Below are 25,668 nucleotides of genomic sequence, written 5' to 3'. Positions count from 1 at the left end.
GAGAGAGAGAGAGAGACAGAGACAATGCTTGGATTTTGATTGACCTTGTATTATTAACTTTATAAAAATTGCCATTTTTTTTCTACAATTTATTGTCCAGGTCTTCTTCTCACAGACAGGTATGATGTGGAAAGTCCTTCTGTATATGTGTTGCTTTTATTGGTTAATTAATAAAGAATCTGTCTTGGCCTGTGATAGCGTAGAGCAGACCTAAGAGGAAAGAACTAAATGGAAAGCTGGAAGAAAGAAGGCGGAGTCAATGAGATGCCATAAAGCAACCAGAGGGGAAAGATGAGAGCTGCCGACTGGAACTATGCCAGTAGGCCATGAGCCTTGTGGTAAAATATAAAATAATGGAAATGGGTTAATTCTAGATGTAAGTGCTAGCTAGCAATATGCTTAAGTGATTGGCCAAGCAATGATTTAAATAATGTATTTTCTGAGTTGTTATTCTGAGTCTTGACAGCTGAGAGCAAACAAGCGGCCTCCTACAACACAAGATCCCATATATTTATCAGCTAGGTATCTTTGGGTTTACCCAGCTACACACTGAAAGAGTCAAAAAATATTTTTAACTATACCAAACATGTACACATATTTGTTTTCTTGGCATTGTTCTAAATAATACAATGCAACAGCTTTTTACAGAACATGTGTACTTTTTGGGAAATATGGCAAACCTAGATATGAAAAAATATGAATGTATTATGTAAGTTATATGCAAATAGAGTGAGTGCTACCTAAAAGATGTAAACTTTCAAGGATGTTGTGACCCTTCATGGAACCAATCTCTGAAGACCCTGAGGGATGACTGAGATTTGTCCCAAGTGGGACATGGTTGATCCTTATGTACACTTTTCATAACCTTTGACTAGGTAGTAAACTTTAAAAAATCTTGTAGTTTATATTTTCAGAAGATTTTGTTTTATTATGCACATGTGTGTAATTATGTGTACATGCATGCTTCTATGTGTAGGTATATGCATGTACATGCAGATGCCTATAAGACCAGAAAAAGGGTGTTGGATCTTTTGCGGCTGAAGATAGAGATGGTTGTGAGACACCTGGTAGGAGTGCTGAGGACCAAACTTGGGTCCCTTTCAAGAGCTGTATGTGTTTGTTCTAATTTGCTTTCTGCTGCAGTGATAAACTCCATCACCAAAACCAAGTTGGGGAGAAAGGATTTATTTGGCTTCTACTTCCAGGTTACAGTAATTTATTGAGAGAAGTTAGGGTCAAAAAATATGCAGAAACCATTCAGGAATGACACTTCTTGGTTCACTCTTATCTACTTTCTCCTCCTTTTTGCTAGCTTACTTTTATGGGCCGGGCCCATCTGCTCATGTTTGGAGCCACACACAATGTGCTGGGCCTCCCACATTAATCATCAATCAAGAGACATGCTCTCACAGATAGGACCACAGGCCAATCTGGTCTGGGCAATTCCTTAATTGAGCATCCCTTTTCCCATGTGACTCTATGCTATAGCACATTGTCAATAAAAATGATGAACACCAACCAGCATAGTACTCTGCTGTGCTGTCTCTTCTTTCAAGCATCAAGGTTGTAGTTTTTAATTTGAGAATGTTGTGACCACGCTTCAGTTCTCCTCTCTAACTTCTTTAAATCAAAGAAACTTTGAATGTTTGTCAAATATTTAGCAATGTATTAAATTATGTATTAAATTCATATCTTAGTGTTCTTTAGATTATCTGAATAGTTAGTTGTTGATTGTGAAAGTGGAGAATTTTTAAAAAGTGAACATATAAAATATATTAAAAGAAATTTCTAGCTTTTTATGTCTTCTTTATTAAACTTTCCAATATGATATTCAATCTCCAACTATGTCTGAGTCATGTATTTTGTAATATGTATTTTGCTGTATACTCTAAAGATGAATTTTAAATAGCTGTACTGTTTGAATTTATTGGGTAAGTTTTTCTAACTTATTTACAGTATTTATTAGTATAAATACTGCTGTTAAACTTTATTTGCATTGTAAAAGAAATTGCTATGTCTTCACTATCATGCACTCTCAAAATGCATGAACGTAACCCTTAACCCAATGACACAGAATGGAGAGATTGACTCTGGATTGGCCCTCATCGGTGTCTCTTGTACCTATACAATGACAAATCAGGGCAGTTTCACCTATAACCCTGTGGCTTTGCTGGGGCCTTAATTTTGGACATCCCAGCCTCCAGGACAGAAAACAGAAATGTATGTTATTTATAATTCATGCAGTTCTTGACATTTTTCTATAGCAACACATACAGGACTAAGAGAGTCAGTCTGTGGCTATTCACCAAGCAGATGCCCTCATTAGTCCATTTTTTTCTGAAAATGAATAAATTTGGTTATGGTTTGTAATATTTTTGTCTCTTTCTTGCATGTTTTTATTTATACTGAGAATAAATTCAAGTAATATAAAATCATTAGTTTTATGTAAAGAACTCAATTTAAAAGAAAGTGGCAGGTTCCACTAGTATCCTATCAAGTGGGACACAGTTGATCCTTGTGTACACTTTGCATGACTTACTGACTATAAGAAAACCTTAAATCACCATGTAGGGCTCCAAATACATAAGTCCTTGTCAGCTATTTAGTCTTTCCTTTACATACCAATGTTTATAGTGTAGCCTTATACGTGGGGCGATCAGACAAGAAGTAGAGGTGAGGCAAGGAGAACAGGAGAATTCTAGGAAGAGGAAAGAATCTCCAGTCGTCATCCAGTGACAAAGGAAACCAGACATAGAGGACGTAGATGAGAATGCCTTGCTGATGAAAGGTACCAAGCCACATGACTAACACAGACAAGAATTATGGGTTAAGATGTAAGAATTAATTAATAAGAAGCCTTAGATAAAGGCCAACCGGTTTATGATTAATGTAGACCTCTGTGTGTTTCTTTGGGGCTGGAATGGTATCTGGAGCAGGTGGGACAGAAACCTCGGTCAACAAATGGTGCCAATGTGGACAGCTAAATCCACTTAAAACCTGAGAGAGTTTGGGAAGTAATTCTAGACCAAAAAGAACAGTGTTAAGCATGGCTTCTTGGTAGCAGCAATTTCACAGGTTTGTTCTCTTTGCTAGAGGCAAGCGCATGTTATTGAAGAGGCTTCCTGACTCAGCTTTAGCTGTAAAACTTTGCAGCTTTTTTAAGAGGCCCTGCCACCAAACACTTAAATGGTGTTTATGAATTGCTGACAGCATGCTTCTTGGTAGTGTCAGGGACCTTGAAACTCCATAGAGTTGTGGCAATAAACATGGCATCAGTCAGTACCTCTGCCATGAAGCTAGGCTCTCAGAAAGCTAAGGAATGTGTTGGATCCAGCTGTCAAAACTATGGCTTTAATCCTAGCCATATCGTTTAGCAAATTAAAGACACAGGTGGACAGAAAAAGAGATATATACAATAAAGATAGATTCAGATGAAGAAAACCTCTAGATGGTTTACAGTGTGTTTAAAAATATATGTAGTTTTATGAGAGAAAAGAAAAAGGATAAAGTCCTTAAAAAAAAAAAAAGAAATAGAGTAGTTAGGTGTGGCGACACACTCCTTTAATCCCAGCACCTAGGAGGCAGAGCGAGGTGGATCTCTGTGAGTTCAAGGACAGCCTGGTCTACAGAAGGAGTTCCAAGACAGCCAAAGATACACAGAGAAACCCTATCTCAAAAAGCCAAAAATTAAAAATAAAAAAGAAATAGAGTTTAAAATAAAGCCACACAAAGATGAAAAATACACAGAGAGTCTGGATGCTGAATATTATTGTGGTGTCTGTAAATTGTATGGCTGCCGAGGGAGCAACAGCTGCTAAAAGACCTTTGAATATAAATGATGCTGGATTAATCCAACATATGTATTTTGAAATGCCTTGACTTCAAAATTCAAGTCAAAAGGTATGTTACTTTGAAGAAGAAGTTTTACTTTTGTTTCCATAGGAAATGAGAAGCTCTGGATTCATTCTGTGTTAAGAAAAATCAGGTTTCTTCAAGGAAGAACCCCTGAGAAATCTCCAATAGGAGCAGATGGCCCAGATGTCTGAGTTTCACATCCAGAACAGTTTCAAGACTGATGGCTGAGATGATCAAGCCTCACAGGATACTCCATTAAGGACTGGATCATAATTCCAAATTTTCTTTAGGACCCTATAAGATTATCAGTGCCCCTAATCAGCAGGAAGTAGCCTGGAAAGCTACACTCTCATTCCCAAAAAATCAATTAGGGATATTTATCTTTGTTTAGAGTGTTGGTTACAAGATGTTATGGATAATGGTCTACACAAAAAGCTAAACAAAGGATATTAGATTAAGAGTTCTTGTTTTTAAAAAATAATGTGGGACAATGTTTTTTTTTTTTTTTATCCTGTCACTTGAATTATTTTAATAAAATGCTGACTGGCCAGTAGCCAGGTAGGAGGTATAAGTTGGGTGACCCCAGGCACTAAGCAGAGGTGGGGCAAGGAGAACAGGACAATTCTGGGAAGAAGAAAGGTCAGTCATCAGTCATCACCCAGATGTAGAGGACACAGATGAGAATGCCTCACTGATGAAAGGTACCCAGCCACGTGGCTAATATAAACAAGAATTTATATTATTTATAAGATGTAAGAATTAATTAATAAGAAGCCTGAGCTAATACGCCAACCAGTTTCTGATTAATATAGACTTCTGTGTGTTTCTTTGGGGCTCCACGGCTGGCTGTGGGACCATGCAGGAGAGAAACCTTGGTCAATATGGCCTAGATAATTTTAATAGAGCCGATATTTCAGAGCTAGAACCCAGAAAAATTTAATGTATACACCATTTACTGCATTATTTTTTCAGCAAATCTATAAATTAGTAAGTTATATTTTTTATTTCTATATACTATAAAGAATTTTCAAGGAAAAAAACATAGCTCCATTTTTATACCCTGCCTTGAGGTTCTCATCTTAAGATTCTGGTTTGGCTTTCTTTAAAGATGGGCTAAAACCTGCAACCTAGAATAAGCCCTTCCCCCTAAACTATTTCTGGCCATGGTGTTTTATAACCACAGTAGAAAAGCGAAGAGGATATTCCCGCACTTCTGGTTAGAAGCTACTACTGCAGCTGGGGTATGAGTGGTTTGTGGTATAAGACAGTTGAAAATGCTCAAATTCGGCCGGGCGGTGGTGGCGCACGCCTTTAATCCTAGCACTCGGGAGGCAGAGGCAGGCAGATCTCTGTGAGTTCGAGACCAGCCTGGTCTACAAGAGCTAGGTCCAGAACAGGCTCCAAAGCCACAGAGAAACCCTGTCTCGAAAAATCAAAAAAAAAAAAAAAAAAAAAAAAAAAAAAAAGAAAAAGAAAATGCTCAAATTCATCTGGTGACCCAGGCCTCAGGTACTCAGGAGGCTAAGGCAGGAGTTAAAGGCCTAACTAGTAGTAACGTCTGTCCATATCGAACTGGGTAACTTAATGAGGTCATATGTCAAAGATACAGAAGGAAAACAGAGAGTGTGGGATATAGCCCAGCAAGAAAGCACTTTCCTAGGCCACATGAGAGACTAGGTTCAAATAACACCCATGATGCTTCCTCCACTCACACAACACCAAAGAAGGTTTCAACGGAGCAAAATGTAAGAATTCCAAGTGCAAATATGTTGGACATCTCAGAGTGGTAAATCACAGGAACTGACACAGTGTCCTTCAGAATGCCATGAAGGTACCAGAGGAACCTCAAGATTTTCATTCTTGTTGCTGTTAACATAAAAAAGAAAAAAATTGTACAAGTGTAGAACAATTTTTTAAAAAATGTAGTTTGAGTCAATAACATCCCAAGATGAAAGCACGTCACTTTCTCTCCTCAAACGCATCTGTATTTCAGGACAATTTTGTCACTAAATTCCTTTGTAAGCTATTTCTCCCATCTTAAAGACACTCTTATTTTCATCTCTATAAGTTATAGCAGACGAACACTAATTTACTTCCTGATTATATGCAAGTAGTTCCTCTGTTTGGTGCTCCATTTATGTGGAAGAAACACCTTTCTTCTACAGCTGGCTAGACCAGGAGATGAGCCAGAGAACTAACTCCATGTGGGGACAGAGAGCAAGCATTGTAACTCCAGGGGTCATCGAAAAAATTCTATAATGTACATTGCCTCATCAAAAGAGAATAATTTTCTTGCTCAGTTCATTTCCACCTGAGCGGGAAATTACTCTAAGTTTCATTTGCTGCAGTTCTTATCTGCGGATGTCTAGCCTGCACTTTATTCTGATACCTGAAGGAATTTATAACATTTTTTTTCCCAGAATCTAATTCTTATAATTCAACTAAACAAAATGAGTATGGATTTTAAATTTCCAACAAATCACATATTCAGAAAGCTTGTGATGACACAGACTTCTATTTTCTTGAGAGCAAGATTTCATTGCTAATTTAAAAATTGAGTTTTAAATCATAGCTTACCCTCTAATTTCAAATTAAAGTAACAGAAAGAGTGTTTATTGTCATGCATATGCACACTACAGAGTAAAAATTAGTATTTAAACATCTTTAAAGTTTAGTTATATTTAAAATATAACCTTAAATACTTAAGCATAACTCTAAAAATAAAGTTATATTTAAAAATATTTGTTAAGTGTCCTTTAAACATTATGAATTAAAACTTATATTTATATCTATAATGAATAATTTTCCTTTATTTCAGCTTTTAAGTTTTTTTTTAAATACTTTAGACAATTTGATTCAATGTGCAAGATCATCTTCGTGTGGGAAGATCACTGCGAATACCACAGTAGCTTACAAAGCTGGACTCAGGGCTGCTCTCAGTGTATGAGATTCGATTCGTTGAAATCATATTTATGCTACATTTACTGTTAGATAAAATTAATATATAACAATGAAAGTTGGATCAATGTAAACTCGAAAATAATAGAAGCGACTGAGCCTCAAATGAACTATTTAACACAGTCCAAAAAGGCAGATCCTGACTCATTATCAAACGTGAAGAGAAAGAAATGAGGGAAAACTGCGTGATTAAACGCTTTCATCTGGAAATTTGATTTCAACATTCAGAAAGCCTGCCATTCTCCTACTTCATCATGCTCTTTGTTTATTACCAATAAATTAATGTGCTGATGGAAGGATTCACTACCCTTCCTGCACACTTCACTGGTTGCAGGCCATTTATTAATCTGTGTTATCTGGTGGGACTAAAACAGCTGTAATTACAATGTTAAACATTGATTAATAAGCAACTCTCATAACTAATAAAAGAAACATGTAAAATGTGTATCCTTTAAAGTATTTAGTTTAAAGTTTTGCTCTCCTCGTGGGAACGAAGAATTCCAGAATGCTATTAATATTCCTTCTGAACGAACTCCAGTTGCTTTCGCAGCTGCTTTTAGTCACACCTATGAAACCCGATTACCAAAAAGAATTCAATTACATCAGGGAAACTCATCTTGCTCATGAGACAATATTAATTCCCCCAAATTAACATCGAAAATTGAAGCATATTTTTATGATTCTCCGTTATTTTCCTTTAATTTAATGTTAAAAGCCAGTGCAGTCAAAGCTGTGTTTTTATTTCCTCTATTTTGATTATACAATTGAATACACATCCATTTGCGGTCTGGAATTCAAATAGTTTACAGATTGGCAGTACTTCAACAGCCAGAAGCATATTAAAAAATGCCATCGTTACCCTTTATTAGATTTCCAGTATAATCAGTTTGATTTAAGTGTTACCAGAACATTATTAAACGTCAGCTATTTTGATTATCATTAACAGTAAACAAGCAAACTACCTCACATGATCCATGAACAAATTATACAGTTTCCTTTGTATCGATACCATAAAAAAATAAAATGGCAATTTAAAAGGCGGGAGTTCTAGTCGATGTTTTAAGCATAATCCAATCAGAGTCACGGCTTCTTACTAAAGCAACTCTGGGGCTGTTAAAACCCTGAAGTTTGAAGTGCTGTGTGGTTTCTTCTACCTTTGTCACTGAACTGACTGCTACCACTAATTTCTCATATTCCTATCTGAGTGTCGAGATCTGCAAGGAGGTAGCTGTCAGTTTCAGACTCCCGTGGTGCAGCAGGAGCCTGGGGAGGAAGGTAGATGTTCAGTCCCACCTTGTCACTGAATACCCACAATTTAGAGAAGCTGCTGAACTCTCTTGATGTACAAAACAAAGGAGAGAATGTCCTAAAAAAAAAAAACAACAACAACAAAAAAAAAAAACACACAGAGCTGCTGACTCGCTGTTGGCACGTGCAAAATGTATTTCCCCACATATCCTTGCAAGAAGATTGGTGAGCAGAGCAGTCAGTCAGCAGACTGCTAAGACTTTTAGGCCAGAGTGTTCTTATTTTCTAAATAGCTCAGATAATACTTGGTTTCCCGAAGATGGCTTTGTCTTCTTATCAAGCTTCTATCCAATAAATAAACTTCGAAAATACTCCCCAAAGTGAAATAGGGGTGTAAAAAATGCTACTAATAAATAAAAAAGAGAGAAGCAGAATTATCAGAAAGGCCAGATGACAGAGGCAAAGGAAGGGACGGCTGTAAGTAAGGGGTGTGACAAACGAAGATGCATCCAGTTCATTGGTTTCAAAGCAAGACTTCACATGTTTAGTGTCATCCGAGATTGTAGCTTAATCCTGTAAACAGTCCCTGCATGTAAGATTCCCTAGGATACAAAAAACAGAGGGTAGGAAGAACATTCTGTTGGGGGACTTGCAGTGCTTGTATACATGCAGGAAACCTGAATAGCTCATTTGGAGGAAAATACTTGACTAAGTACTCTCAAGATTTAAAAGTAGTAAACCATTACTAGCCTTGGTTACCTGGCCAGGCTACTATAAAACGGTGTGTATGGGGAGGGCATTGACTGGAATAAATCTGAGTTCTACACTTAATTTTTTCTTTTGCATTCTCTATATTAAGAGTGTTGGAATGGATAGCAGTTGCCATTTAATTCATTTAACTAATTAGTTAATTAATTAATCCTTGAAACAGGGATTCATGTACCCCAGCTGACTTGGAACGTACTGTCTAGCCAAAAATGACCACGAACTTCTTCTGTTCCTCTTGCCTCCACCTGCCTAGTGCATGGATTGAGTATATACTACAATGTCTGGTTTACTGGCTTCCTGAAATCAAACACAGAACTCCATGAACGCTATGCCAGCATACTGTCCACTGAGCTACACCCGCATACCCTCATGAGTTCTTTTAAATCTGGAGAATTGATATTTGGGGCGGGTAGTAGAAAAAAAGGATTGTTTCTCTTCCTTGTGTAGTCAGAGGAAGGAAGGTACCTTCCCATACTTGTAGCCACGAAGGGGTTAGAGCATCCAGATTTAAAAAGTTAAAAACAGACAAAATAGACAAATACAGTACCGCAAACTTCTACAAGCATACAGATACCATGACAGTCTTTCAAACTGTAAGAAAGAAAACGAGACAACAGCCATCTGGGTGGGGGATTTATATCCATTCTATTTTAGTTGAAGAACACTCTTTAAAGTAGGCCTTGGACAACTGACTGATGGATGATGCATTTATTTTCTTACTGGAGCGTTATTTTTCTTCCCTTTTCTGTCTCGCTTGGTGCCGGGTCAGGCTAACTTCTGTGGTCACAAGATTTGGTGTGCTTTTATTTTCTAGGGGAGTAGGGCTCAGAAAATGGGAGGAAAAGTTCAGAAGACATCAGGAAGGCAGTGGGTCTGAGGTGTCTGGCTCCGTGGCTCCCAGATTGGGTGCAGCTAGCATATGTCATAAAGAGTACACCTCTGCCTTCTTCCTTCTCCCACTTACCTATGTGTTAGGTCAGAGTCTGGCCTTCCGGCTATCATGATCCCTTGAACATATTGTCACTGTAGAGTGCTTTCTTTTAATCTAGTTTTGCAAAATACCTCCCAGTAAATCCTTCTGAACCACATATTCCCTTTAAGTAAAACATTTTTTTTTTGTTCTAACTGGGATGAATTGTGAGTACTGTAGACAAGGCCTCTGGATAGAAAGGAAGGTTGGTTTTTGTTTTGTTTTATTTTATTTTTCTTCTCTCATATGATACATCCCAATTACAGATTCTTCTCCCTCCCCTCCCCCAAATCCCCATCACATCCCCTCTACTCCAGATCCACTCACTTCTCTTTAACAAAGAGAAAGCCTACCAGTGATGTCAACCAACCTCAGCATCCCAAGATGCAGTAAGACTAATGACCAACCTTGAAATGAGAAAGATGCTTTCAGTTAGAAAAAACATTTGGTAACTCTTGGGCATAACATAGGCTTTCAATATTTTTTACCTCTCAAAAAATAATGAGAAGTCTGTATCAGAGAAAGGTTTTAAAAAATTTCTATACCCTTATCGGGAAGTCAGGAGCCTCAAGTTTTCATCCGTCCTTATCTTCAAATAATGCTTCCAAATAAACTGCCTCATTTTTCTCTTGGTCCAAAATGTTCTCATTATAATATATGCACCCAGAAAATAAGATTTATTTAAAGTCAAATTTAGAAGCCAGTGTGGTTGCACACACCTGAAGCCCAGCACTTGGGTAGTTGAGGCAAGAAGTCAGTTAAAGTCACTGTGGCCTACAACAGGAGTTCCAGGCCAGATGGGGTTCTCTACAGAACGAGAACCTTTTTAAAATACCTAAACAAGTTTAAGAAAAAATGTATTTTTGGAGACATCAACTTCTAGTGTTTTTCATAATTTTAATCTTAAAGTAATAGAAAAGTATGTCTTAGGATTCTGTGTGCATTGTAACTAAAAATCCTAAATAAAAAATAAAGCCATGCTGAAATATTTTTATTGCATTACTTATTACATTATTTTATTACATTACTTATTATATTATCACTTTATCCCTTTTGAATTTCCTAACTATATTGCCCTCTTTCTCAGACATAGTGATTTCCCCCTTCCAAGTTCATTTGAATAGATCTTTGACTTAAAGGGACTGCTTACTTCCCGGTGGCAAATTTTTCTCCTCTTGGCTTTGTGTCACGGCACCACTCAGGTGGACTTCTGTGGTCCTCCTCACAATTCTTTCCGGACACGTTCTTTTCGAAACATACAAATTCTTAAGTATTTCTTGGGGAAGGTAGGCTTCGCAGCATCCCTGCTGCCCCATCTCCCTTTATTCACTTCTACTCTCTGGATTTGCTTCTTTTCTCATTTTGTTCCCCAACGGATGTTGCTCTTGAAGCGATTTTACAATTTTGAAGACAATGAATTCCATGAAAACAGAGGCTTTGACTTTAAATATCGCTAAGTGCCCACAGGTGAACAAATGAATGAGGCCGACTGAGGTAAGCACGTGTGCTTTCTAGAAGGCGCAGTGGAGTAAGGGAGAATTCACAGAGCTGCCTTAGGGGGCCGTTCCTTGCAGTGTGGCTTAGTCCATAGAGCATGATGTGTTTTAGAAAGACTTCATGTCAGTCTCCAGATGTTTGGATGTTAGTAACATGCTGAAGACCACAACAGATCACTGGGCAGACCAATTTAAGATTAGCAAATTTCGGCTCTTTATTTAAGCCTTTCTTTGAGAAATGGAGACTTAATGTTAGCCCTGCAGAAGCTGTGCTTTCAGTGTAACTTTCTTTTAACCTGTACTCAGTATGTTCCAAACTGTAGTCACTATTTCTAAAATCTACTCTTTCCCAAAACATATCCCCACCAGTTGCCTGAGTTAGCAACACTGAAAGCACTATTCCTTCCCTTACCCCCCATCTTTCCCAGAGCGTCAAGACACTAGATATTACATGTCAGGAACCAGGTTTATGGTTTTGCCTTTAACACTATCACTCTTCCTATTTTGAAGCTAATATTGTAATGTGATCTCGCGTAGCTTTCCTATCATCAAACTATTCCTTTCTGGAGAGTTTTATTTATTGTATTTATTTGCATTTTTAAACTTCAGTTGGTCGTCTTCTGCCTTTTATAGAACTTAACAAATGTGCTTTTCTAACCCTCTGGAAAGGAAGGCTTGGATTATTCAAAGAGTTTTTAGAAGCTTTTAACTGGGTATGGCCAAGTTTTCCTTGGTATCTATTTCACTCATTTCTACAGAGATCAAAATATCTCTTTCACAGTATTACCTAGAAAGGTATAGAATATAAATTCCTTATTAACTTTACAATGAAGTGCAACACTTCACCCTTTTCTCTTGGCTTGAAGGAGAATTCTAAGGCAGGTGTTGCTGCTAGATCCATAGGGTCAGAATTCACTTTAGTTTTTGCATTAGTATCTTGGCAAAAGTTCCTAAGAATTACCTTCACAAGAAAGCTTCCACTACTCTCATGGCACAGAGCCTTTGCTCTTTGAACTCACTGCGTCTTTGCTGCCACATCTGTGTCTTTGTGTCTCCCTTACAGAACTCTGGGTCTTTTGTGGTTTCCTAAACATAGCAAACCCTCTCCTGGCTTCTGCAAAAGTGCTTATTCCTTCCCAGAGCAAAGCTTTCTTCCAGCCTTAGGTCAAAAGTTGGCTTTTTGTAAAGGTTTTCCAGTTTTGAGGTCTTTAACTACTTTTTACTTATATTGTATTCTAATTACTTGCTAAATTTGTCTCCTTCATCACACTCTGACTTTCCCTCAATTTAAATCCCTAGTGACTAGCAGAGTGCATGTAAATGATTGAAAGAATGAATGATGAACCTAGCTGTTGAATATATTAATTTTTAGTGTGTGTGTGTGTGTGTGTGTGTGTAATTATCTTTTGTGATTATGATTTAGTGATGAGATAGATTTCTGTTAAACCAAATCATGGACTCTATTAACCGTGATAGTGAAACAGAAAGAATTCAATCAAAGCAATTATTGGCTACAATTAGTTACATGGTTGAATGTTTTTGACGATGTAAACACCTTACACACTACTTCAGGAGAAACGTCTTGGCCATGTCCCTTGGGTTCACTCCTTCACACCCTCTGCCTGCCCTTCTCCACTCTGCAGTCTGTCTGCAGAAAGGAACAAATGGCACTGCCACAAGCAGACACCTGCGTTTAGCCCAGGATGACCTCAAGCAGGGAAGGCAGTGGGCTGCAGGGAATTCCCTTCTAGCTCTCTCCCGCACTGCTCCCTCCCTTCCCTTAGTCTGGGCTCCGCTCTGCAGTCATACACCACTCTTAGGTCATAGCTGCTGCACTGGGCTTTGAGGCTTTCCTCTGCCCTGAGTCTGTTAACCAGCCCGTGCTTGAATCATTTGAACTCTCTGATTTGACCGCACCATCTGTTTCTTGTTGAGACTCTGACTCAGAGTTTTCTTCTATCTTCCAGATTTCCTAGTCTGTAGGAGAAATTTAAAGTCGTGATGGCTTTTTCTGTTTTACTTTTTTCTACACAGCAGAAGTATAGATTCCTTGAGGCAATTGTGTGTGCAAAACTGAGTTAAAAGTAAAAAGGGCACTTTTACAAAATATAAACTTATTCCTGAATGATAGCTTATAATTATGTGGATTAAGGCTTTAGGAAAATTTTCTGTTAAGTGAGACTATGTATTCAAGATTAGAAATCAATTAAAATGCATTAGAATGTTTCCCAGAGTCACTAAGTTTACTGAGGTGGGCTGTAGTGCTGCATACTGGTAAAGCCAGCACCATGCAGACTGTAGGCAGTCTGGGCTACATGGAGGGGCCTTGCCAGAAAACACTAAAAATTTTCTGAAAAACTTTTCATGAGAATGTTCTGCCTAAAACACATAAAGTATAAATTTAAAACTTCCTGCAGATAGTGTTGATACCAACAGTGGGAAGGATATGAATAATCAATATTTTTGAACACTTAATATAGACTCCACTAAAAGTTAAAAACATAAGATATGACAATTAATACATATAAAGTGTTAATCTGTAAGAACAATGAATTGTAACATAAGAAAACTATCATGAGTTCTTACATAATGCAAAGTAAAATATACATTAAATTTTTCTAGACTCAGAGTATATGATGTGATATGATACCGGTGTAAAAACAAAATTGCAATTTTCCTAAATAATCCTGCTCAAAATGATGCTCTGATAGATGTACATCTGCCACATCCTCCATAAGGAGGATGTCACAGTGAAAATTTCACATGTGTTCTTTTCATAACAAAGTTAACTTAAAAAATTATGTTAAGAACACATACTTTTCTTTCTTTCTTTTCTGGAGGGGAGGAGAGGTTCTCTGACTCTCTCTCTCTCTTTTGTCTGCTTTTGGCACCCTTTTCCTTTTAAAGGGATGCCTTGATATGAGAGTTTGTGCCTAGTCTTATTGTAACTTGTGATGCCATGTTCAATTGGTATCCCTGGATATCCTGCTCTTTTCTGAAGTAAAACAGAGGAGTGGATCTAGGAAAAAAGGGAGATGGGGTGATGGGAGGTGAGGAGAAAGGGGAAAATATGGTCAGGATGTAATATAAGAGAGAAGAAACAACAAGGTGCAATTGTGGTAAAGTTTAAAACACACATGGCTGTGCAATGTGAAAAATAAAAAGGAAGCAGATCATTAACATCTCTATTTTATAGATTTCTCTGCAGTGTTTGAGCCTTAGCCTTTCCACTTTCCACATGGCAGACACTGCCCATAGATTGTCTGCTTTATAACCATCCCGAATAATTGACAATATTCCCCTGTCTCAAGATAATCAACTTGAACTTGTCAGCATCCCATTCAGCAGGGTTTGCAGGTAAAATTGACTGAGTTTTTCAAAGGCAAGTATTTTTGCTTGTCTAGTTTTGTTTTTGTTGGTGTGTGTGTGAGAGAGAGACCTTCATATGTAACATTGATTTTATTTTAATTTAATTTTTTAATATTTATGTTTTTCCCTCATACATGTTCATGCACCAAGCACATGTTTGGTGCCTATAGAGGTCAGAAGTGGGTATCAGATCATCTGGAACTAGAGTCACAGATGGTTGTGAGCCACCATGTAGGTTTTAGGAACCAGTCCCAGGTGTTGTGCAAGCAGAGCAAGTGCTCTTAAGTACTGAGCCATTTCTCCAGCCCCACAACAGTGGCTTTGACAGCAATGATACTTGTATGGGTTTGGAAACGCGTCTATTAATCATAGCTCAAGCCTTTGAAAGTGATGTGACAGATATTCTGATGAATGTGGTAGAGGAGTCCATGTGGAAGAAAATATAAAGCATCTATAAATCATTTGGTCCCACTTTGGTAGAGATACAGACAACCAACACTGAGCATCAATCATCACTAGAAAATCTCCCTGATTGGCGGTCCTGAATTCTGACAGTGTTCTAGCCTTATCTACTACACTCCTCAAAGAACCTACTTCTGTTTTTTTGTTTTTTTTTCCACTAGTGTTGGAACTTATATGCCTCCTCTGTGTGGTCACCCCACTTCTGAGACCATTATACAACTATGCCAGAGCTACTGAACAGCTCAAGACCTTAGACTGGAGACTTTAGCCTTAGCTACCATGTATCCAAAAGTGCTGGAGTAGAAACCTCAGTACTAAACTAACTGTTATCTCTGCAATTCCAGTTTCCAGAGGAACTAAATAATAATTCAGTTCCTTTTAGCTGAGTACAAATGTGTTATTTTTGAATATCCACCTACTAACTGGATCTTTTTCCCCGCCTACAGACCTGTTTCTGAATAGTGACCTTATTATTTTTTTCTTTCTTACTAAATTTCCTGGGCCATTAACCAGATTATAGGCATGCCCACCCTTCCTGCTGGGATCTAACACCTGCTCTTAAAAACTCCCTTTTGACTTTTGTCTGAATGCAAATAGAGGGTCTCACATCCTTTTGTTTACTCTTCGAGGCTCTTCCTACACTCTTCTCCTTTTAGTTGACCCTCTGGAGTTAGGCTCACAATAAATTTAACTATTGTATTTAAGCATATTCTCCACACCTGTTCTTTCCTGGTGAGCTCAGGTTAAGGGCCAAGTGGCTTCATTCTTTCCACAGTTTTGTTTTCTTGACTGGAAGTTATCACTGCCTGGCTCAAATGTGACAAGCCTCAAAAAACCATTTTTGTTGCTCTCAGACCACTCCACAGCATACTCTGATTTCTGCCCATGTTGCATGGTGCTTCTATCCAGGCTACTACAACTGCTAAAAAGAGCCCAACAAAACAAAATCATGACATTGCAAAAGCACTAAGTATTTGATTCTTTACTTCTCACATGGTAGACTTGGAGAGTGATTTCTGTATCCTTTAGAAGCTATACCACTTTCTTCATTTCCATTTAATTTCTAACAGCAATTCTGCTGCATTTGGATCTGCTCTCTTGGTGTTCTACCATTTCACACTGTGACTGTCTCAAAAAATATGGATTATACCTTTTATTTTTCTAAGACGACCATCATCTTGAAATGCAAGTGTACTTTTTCCCACAAATAACTTTAGCTGTGTATGTGTATAAAGTTATACATATGACTATAAATGTAAAATTAACAAAATTAACTCTTTGATGCATGTACATACAAATATGCAATCTCTGGGTGAATGTATATTTTTGGAATTTTAAGAAAAAGAAATGCCTGTCCCAACCATGGGGTGCTGCCCTGACCAAGGCTGTCCTCAACCCTCCTCTCTTACCCTGTATAAATCTGCTAACTTGACCTGGACCTTTGCCAGAGGCTATATTTAAAAACATAATGCTATGGAATACTTCTTGGTTGAGAAGAAATGAAAGATTGTGTACTGGGGAGAACATGAGCCTCTAGGAGGAAGTAGAAGGAATGTAGATGAGCTGGTTGTTATGCACCTATTTAAATTATTTACTTCATCTTGATTTAATTTTGTTAGAAAATAGGTATCTGTAACTCCATCCGTTTAGTTTAGAATTTCTAGTTTAATTGTTTGAGGGTTGATTTTTCCTCAACTTGATAATGACCTATTGGTGTGGGATATTTGAACACTTTGAAGATATATTGCTGTGGTTGCGTTAATAAAGAGCTAAATAGCCAATAGCTAGCCAGGAGGTATAGGCAGAACTTTCAGACAGAGAGAGGAAGTAGAAGGAGATAATTTAGGTGTGCAAGAGATGCCAGAGACACAGAAGAAGCAGGGTGGGAGTATGTGACAAAACATAAATGAACAGAAATGGATTAAAAGTTATAGAGCTAGTTAAAAAAAGCCTAAGCTAAGGCCAAACTTTCATAATTAATAATGTTCCCTTATTATTTGGGAATCAGCTGATGGGATAAAGAAAGAATTGTTACAACCTGTACATATTGGGGGGAAATGCACTCTCAATTGTAGAATTGCTTCCACTAGATTTCTCTGCAGATAAGTCTGGGGGGCATTTTTTGATTAGTGATTGATGTTGTAGGGGCTCAGCTCACTCTGGGATGCTCCTGAGTAGATGATCCAAGTGTCACAAAAAAGCAGGCTGTGTAAGCCATGATGAGCAAAACAATAAGCAACAGTCCCCCATGAGCACTGCTTCAGTTTCTGCCTCCAAGTTCCTGCTCTGAGTCCTGACCTAACATCTCAGCAAACAATGAAATGAAAATATTGCTTCTTCCTCCCCAAGTTCCTTTTGGTAATCCTATTTATCACAGCAATAGAAGAAAGCAAACCCAGACATGTGGTGCATACAGTTTTAAAGTGTACCTTGTAAGTCTCGGGAGTTCCTCATATTATTTGTAATGTTTCCCTACTATTTCTGATTTTATTAATATGTATACTCTTCTTTTGATTAATATAGACAAATGTTTGTCAATTTTGTTAACCTTTCTACTAAGAAAAAAATGTGCTCTGTTTAGTTGATTCATTGTATTACTCTTTCCATTTATATCTCATTAATTTCTCCTTTGTTTTTGTTTTTCCAAGGTCTTCAGGTCCATCATTAAATGATTATATGAGATATTTCCAGTTGCTGTTGTTGCTCTTGTCTATAGGCACTCAGTGTAATACACTTGCTTCTTACGACCACCTTCACTGTGTCCCATAGATTTTAGTATGTTGTACTTTCATATTCTTTCAATTCTAGGAATTTAATAATTTCTGTATTGATTTTCCTCTTGACCCAGTTTTAATTGAATAGTGTGTTGTTTTGTTTCCATGAGTTTTTATATTTTCTGCCATTTTTATTCCTATTTATTATGACTTCATTTCTTTATATCAAATATCATGCAAGATATTATTTTAATTCTCTTAAATTTGATGATACTTGCTTTGTGTCTTAGTTTGTGGTCCGTTTTAGAGAAAGCTCCAGGGACTGCAAAGAAGAAGCAGAAGGAGGAGGAGGTATGTTATTTAGTATTTGTATAGAATGTCCTCAAATTATATCTATTAGATCTATTAGATCCATTAGGTTTGTGATGCTATTTAACTCCAGATTTTCTATATTTCACTTTTGTCTTTACAGCCAGTCTATTGGAGAGAATGAGGTGTGGAAGTCATTTACTATCATTGTTTTGGGTCAGTTTATTGATTTAGATATAGTAATATTTCTTTTGTAAAATTGGATGTTCTTGTGCTTGATATGCAAATTTTTAGAAACAAATTATCCTTTTGATGTATTTTTCCTTTAATGAGTATGAAATGTCTTTCCCTATCCCTAATCTGTGTAGTTTTTGTTTGAAGTTTTTTTTTTATTTAGATATTATAATAGGCTTTCCTCCTTGTTTCTTAATTCCACTTGCTTGGAATTTTACTTACTATCATTTCTCCCTAAGGTTGTCTCTATTGTTGATACTGAGATGTATTTCATCTTTTAAAATTTATTTTCCCCTTTAATTAAAAATAGGTTCCTTTCCCATACATTAAGACTTGAAATCCACAAAAGGAAGTACCTTTTCATAGACTGTGCACAGCCAATGCCAGAGTTGTTTCTGCACCTGAGATCAAACATGTAAGGTGGAGAGAAATTTTTGGTTTTTAAATTTAGTCAGCAATTCTGCCCTATATTATCCTTTTCTCTGATCTGAACTTTGGGGACAATAATCACAATGCTGTTTCCAATTGTTCCTCATAGCTTTAATTAGTTTTTGTGTTACCTGAGAGATGAACACAGGCCTGTTTTCTGAGCCCAAGAGCACAGGGAGTTTGTACTTTGGAATAGTTTCTTCCAGTAGCTTCTTGACACCATGGCTACCATCTTGTATTTGTTGGGAAAGCCTCATTCCATTCTGAAAAGGTATCTATAAAAACTAGCAAATACTTACAGCCATACAGGCCTGCATTTACCTCTGTGAAGTAAATCTTCTAACTGGTGCCAGGCCAAGTTCATCTCCCCTGCTGTCCAGTTCTAGTGACTTCACTTTTTGTATTGAGGAGGCATCATGTGTGACATTGGCCTTCAACTTCTGCTATTTTGGCCTTAAGTTCAAAGACCTTAAGATGTGCTTTTTTTCCAAGAGGTCCTGTAATTTTCTTTCTCCAAAGTGAGTACTATGGTAAATTTGTTGAACTAGTTGTGTGGTAAAGTCTGATGGGAGGATGATTTGTTCATCGGTGTCCTGAAACTTTCTTTCCCATTGTAAATGTTTGTGCATAAGTGGATTCTTGATAGCTCTTGGTCAGTGTAAGCTGAAAATTTTGGCAGCCTGGGTGTTACTATCTTTGGTGGTGTGCTCAGCAGGATGGCTGCTCTCTGGAAAGCATCCTCCTTTGCTCCTGTGTCTGCCTGGCTGTTTCTCTGCAAGATTGGGTCCTCTCCTTTCTGGTGGTTAGGGCATCATATGACAGCTATCTCTTGGGGCAGCCTATATGGACTGTAAGGAATCTAAAATCTCTCATTTGTTTTTAGCAATTTTCTGCAGTCAACAATCCCCTCTCTCTGTATATGGCACCATGGACAACCATATATCAGCTACCAGTATGAATATTAAGTCTTTTCTTTCTTTTTCAATTGCAGTGCCTTTGTTAGAGCTATCAGCTCGGCCCGCTAGGCTGATGTCCCAGGAGGTAGGATCTCTGTCCATATGACTTATTCCTCAGTTGTAACTGCTATTCTCGCATACCTGATACCATCTTTGATGATGCTACCACCATCCCTATACCATCTTACCTCAGCCCTAGACAAAAGGACATCGTTAGGGTCTGCTCTGATCTTGTGGAAATGACTCAGGATGTCCAGAAAATCATGGAGAGGCTGATCAAGTTCTTGGTCTGGGAGCACCTGGAGCATGAGGCAGGGGTCAAGGCACTGCTGTAGATATATTGGATGCTGGGTGGGTTTAAGAGCAAAGCCTTTATGAGTCAGCTGAGTGTTAGTAAAGTCACTTATCAAGAGGGTGTTTAAGGACTCCCTTGATAGCATGGGGAGTGGTCACTTTAAGAGTTTACCCCAATGTTGGTTTGTCTGAGTCTTTAACTAATAATGCTATTGCTGCTATCATACAGAGGCAAGGAGGCCAACCGGTGACTACTGGATCCAACTTTTTGGACAAGTAGGTTACTGGCTTTTGCCATGGACCCAGGGTTTGCATCAATACCCCTTTGGCCACTCCCTTCTTCTCATCTACATATAAGTGGAAGGGTTTGGTGACTTCTGGTGGTATCAAAGCATTTAGTAAAATCACCTTAATTTCATTGTGCATATCAAGCACAAGAACATCCAATTTTACAAAAGAAATGCTACTGTATCTAAGTTAACAAACTGACCCCAAAACAATGATAGTGAATGACTTCAACACCTCATTCTCACCAATAGACTGGCTGTAAAGACAAAAATGAAATATAGAAAATCTGGAGTTAAATAGCAACACAAACCTAATGGATCTAATAGACATTTTGAGGACATTCTATACAAATACTAAATAACATACCTCCTCCTCCTTCTGCTTCTTCTTTGCAGTCCCTGGAGTTTTCTCTAAAATGGACCACAAACTAATACCCAAAACCCAGAGAGGCCAAGCAGGGGATCATTCCCCATATTAAGCACCTCAGATATAGGAGGGGGCCACTTGTTCATCCCAGCCTCCCAGAACCAAAATAATCACACAGAAACTCAAGTAATTAAGTCACTGCTTGGAACGTTAGCTCTAGTTTCTTATTGGCTAACTCTTACATATTAATTTAACCCATCTCCATTAACTTGTACATTGCCACACAGCTGTGGCTTACTGGCTAAAGTTCCAGTGTCTGTCTCTGGCAGGGCTACATGGATTCTCTCTGACTCTTCTCTTCTTTCTCCCAGTATTCAGCTAAGTTTTCCCTGCCTAGCTAAGTTCGGCCCTGATATAGGTCCAAAGCAGTTTCTTTATTTATTGATGGTAATCACAGCATACAGAGGAAAATCCCACATCACTCAGAGACTTGCATATTTTGGCCCTTTGCCAGTTGTCCTGAAACATACCCCTGTTGCCAGTTTAAAAGCCAAATTCCAATAACTACAGACCAGGGCAAGACCTCTGTGAGGTAAATAAAAAAAAAAAAAAAAACAAAACAAAACATCATTCATCCAACAGCTCCCAACTCCTACACTCTTCCAAGTGTCTTGTCTCCAGAATGGGCCATCTACATTGTGTTAGGACTCAAGGATGCTTTCTTGATCCTGCCACTAGCTTGAGTGAGTCAGCCTAAATTTGCTTTCGAGTGGATCCAGAGGATGGACTCAATGGACAGATGACCTAGACAAGGGTTCAAAAACTCTCCTACCATCTTTGATGAGGCACTCCATGAGAACTTGGGTGAATACCAGCAAGCCTACTCCAGTGCTAGCTTATTACAGTATGTGGATGACATCCTGATAGCAGCTGGCACCTTGGAAACCTGCAAAGCTGCCACTAAAGAGCTACTTAAAACTTTGGGAGACTTGGGGTATGTCAGCAAAGAAGGCTCAACTCTGCCAGATTGAGGTAACTTATTTGGGGTACATACTCAAGGGTTGGGGGGAGGCAAAAGACGACTGTCAAAAGCAAAGAAAGAGACCACCCTGAGGGTATCCAAACCTAGCAACTGCTGAGAGGCCAGAGGATTCCTGGTTTCACTGGGTTCTGTAGGCTCTGGATCCTTTGATTTCCTGAATTAGCTTGGCTTTTGTATGAGGGCACAAGAGGGGTACAATCGAGGGGAGTCTTCTCTCCTCTGGATCTGTCCACTCAAAAGCAAATTTAGGTTGACTCACTGAAGCTAGTGGCAGCATCAAGAAAGCATCAATCTCTTACTTTCAAAGCCTTCTAGTTTCTGCAACTTATGGTAGATATATGGTACTGACTAGTCAGCAAAAGCCAGGCTAACTGCAGACCAATTCTCCACTGATTCTGGATCCAAGGGTGTATAGGTCTTGTAAACTTTAGTCAGTCTCTCTAGGAATGATCCTGGTATTTCTTCAGGCCCCTGCTGTATCTGACTAACTTTGGACAAATTTATGGACTGCCTTTTCATATGTTAAAATCCCAATTCAGTCATATTCAATTGTTGAGAAATGTTGGGGAAACCAACATTTATGAAGTCTGCGTTGGTGGTCAGTCTTCCATCTGAGCCTGGAATCAATTTTCAAGCCTCTGTTATATCCCAGTCCTTCTTCTCAGTAGTGAAAAGGGCCTGGAACAATTGGAAACAATCAGCCCACATTGCCAGGTGACTTAAAAGGGCAGAATACAAGAAGTCAATGAGCCTTCCAGGCTTCTCAGAAAATTTAGGATTTTATAATTTCCAATTATAAAGGTTGCTAGTGGCAAAGGGTCAATGGAAGACCGGCTGCCTGCTCTCAGCATCAGATGGGTTTACAGCACACAATGAAAGGGCTGTGGAGCCAGCCACAGCTGGTTGCTTCTCACTCTTAGAATGCATGTGTATGTGGGGGCTCCTCCAGGCTTCCCCCTCTGCCCTCTCCTTCTTCTCATCTTGGGGCACCTGGGGTAAAGTGGTAGTGTTGAAAGGATCTCCCCTAGATCTCCTGGAGAAGGAAAGACAGAGTACAGGGGTGCGATAGTCAGTGGCCTGTCCTCCCTTAGCTCCCCCTCCCGATTTTTAGGAGTCATAGCCACAATTGCCCATGCAGGAGGGAGAAAGGGTTTTAGTCATGTAGGGAGTTTATCTACAAGGTATTGACATGTGATGATATAGGAAACCCGATCATGGTGTCCTTGTGCCCCATAGACTATGTTCTTGACTTAATAGACAATAGAGAGGTCAAAATTCCCTTCTTCTAGCAATTCCACATCAAGGGCAAGCCATTCATTCCTACAAAAGACAGAGAGTTTTTATGGGCTACAACTACCAAGTCTTTGACTTGGGCTTGGAAGTTCTTAAAATGATTTAGTAAGATATTCATGGGGGTAGAAGCCACTTGTCCTACCTCTTCTAAGAGAAAAAAAAATGTAATGAACAGACAAAAACACAAGTGATTGACAGAGATCACAATGTGCTAGTACAGACTATGAAAAAGGAACTGAAAGTGAGCTGATAGCCTAGATCTGTTTTTTAGTTGGAGCAAATGGTCCTCCTGTTCAACCAAAGGGGCCCCGCTTCTCCTAGTTCAACTAAAGGGACCTTTGTCCCTGCTCAACCAAAGGGACCCAGTTGTTCCTCACAGGCAAGACCAAGACATCCCTTAGTCCACATGACAGAGGTACTTTTAGCATGTCCACTAACTAAATCTTGGCTTTCAGATTCAGTTACATTGAGCCTCTTGGACAAAAACAAAACAAAACATAAACATAAAAAACTACAGAACAAGGAACAGAACATGGACAATCAGAGAATGATGACAGATCAAAACAGAAAGGTCTCAGTTCACTTATGGGCCTGATGGGTTATCAGTTGCTCAAGATGGTGGGAGGCTGGGGGGTAGCTTCCCAAACAATGCACCAAATGTTAGGGTCTGAGAGAAGCACCCAAAGAAAGACCAACAGCCATGTATATAACAACAAGAGAGCTTTATTGATTTCAACCAGTTGGGGTAGCAAAATGGTGACCACCAAAGAAGATTACAAGATCCTTTTAAGGGGAATTAGAAAAAATCCAGAGAGGAGGGATTAATCTGGGGCTGATTGGTAGAGGAAAGATTAGTTTGGGGATGACTGGAAAATGGTTTGGTACTTTCCAGTGGCAGGCTAGGAAGATATTTTACAGAAGGTTTGCAGGCATCTACTGAACCAGCAGAGGGGTTATGGGGGGCCTGTTGAGCCAGCAAAGGATTTTGGGGGCCTACTGATTCAGCAGTAGGGGCTCTGGAGGTATCTGCTGAGTGAACAGAAGAGTGTGGGGTGCTTCCTTATTGGTTACCCATAAGTTGTAGTTTTCTTGAGAACTGCTTGTTCAACTCTGTTCCATTCTAGTGAAACCAAAATAAGCCCTGGTGTCTATGAGGGCTCTGGTCTTCTGCTCCCAACCCTGGCCCTCTCATGGTCATGGTGTTTAATGGCAGCAATAGAATCCCTAACTAAGATAGGGAATTAAAGTGGTATAAGTGGTCTTAGCTTAGATAGGGATAGGCCAAACTTCTAGGCCTAGGAGAAAAGCTTCCTTTGGCTTTAGATGATTCTCCCTGTTGATATTTAGAAGTCTATTGATGGCTCAATGGATTCTTCATGTTGTTCTGGGTGGCAGTTACAGGGAATCTAGTAGATGTGAACTATGCTTTGTGGAAGAGGAGTACAGGAGGTCACAACCTCCTCAAGTGGAGGTAGGTTGATGCAGGGCAGGTTAAGAGTTCTCCTTATCTTTCATCCAGTTTTCTATGTGGTGGAAGACCAATGTAATGGGATGGGAGGTTGATTGTCAATAAGGTAAATGTATTGGGTCTGATGGTCCATATTAGTGGTTCTGGGTTGGTTTCCATGTGGTTCTGAAGGGGCATAGTGGGTAGGGTAGCTAACATGTGAGAAGATGAACAGTCTGAGTCTGGGAATTCCTACCCTATTCTATATACTCCCAGGTTGGCACAGTAGGTGGGTTACTGATGGATGAGAGTGGCTGTCAATCAGTCTTGTAACTACCTGTAATTCTGATCAGCTTCAATGCAGTCTCAGAACCACATAATGGGTGGGATGGTTGGTAGGCAGGTGGGAAACTGGCTTTGGGGTTTTTCTTTTTTTTTTATTTTTTCTTTTATTTTTTTGGTTTGTTTTTTATATTTAAAAATTTCCATCTCCTCCCCTTCTCCTCAACTTCCCTCCCCTCCCCTTCACCCATAAACCCCCTCCCTCCCTCTCCAGGCCAAGGAGACATTGGGGTTCCCTACTCTCCAGGAAGGGTGGATATGGGAGCAGGGAAGCATATATCTTAATTTGGGGTTTTTCTTAAATGGAATTCCCGGTCATTATTTCTATGCCACTTATAATTTCAGGTATTTAATGTAGATTATGTAAAATTATATTAAAAATTAAAAGATGCAGTAAATATGCTTATTTCTTCCACCTTAAGTCATATGGAAACCTCCTACTAAGAGAGATATGTAGAGATAGATAGATAGATAGATAGATAGATAGATAGATAGATAGATAGATAGCAGACAAAGAAAGAGAGAGTAGGACAAAATTCCACAGAGCCATATTATTCTATTCCTAAGGCTATGGGTCTTTAAACAAAATTCCAGTGCCAAATGATGTGGGATACAGTTTTGAAAGCCATTTGTCAGGATGAATGCAGAGTTCACCAAACAACCCAGACTTGCCATTCATTGTTGTTGTTACATGGAACTAATTAACAAGACTCAATTGCTGAAGATACAATGCACCTTTATTACAGGATACAGAGAAATTGAGCTGGAACTGAGCTAAAGGCTTCCTCTCAGCTTTCAAACTTTCATGATACTAAAAAATGTAATAAG

This window comes from Arvicola amphibius, chromosome 11 (assembly GCF_903992535.2).
Source record: "Arvicola amphibius chromosome 11, mArvAmp1.2, whole genome shotgun sequence".
Taxonomy (NCBI): domain Eukaryota; kingdom Metazoa; phylum Chordata; class Mammalia; order Rodentia; family Cricetidae; genus Arvicola; species Arvicola amphibius.
This window is presented reverse-complemented; position numbering follows the sequence as displayed.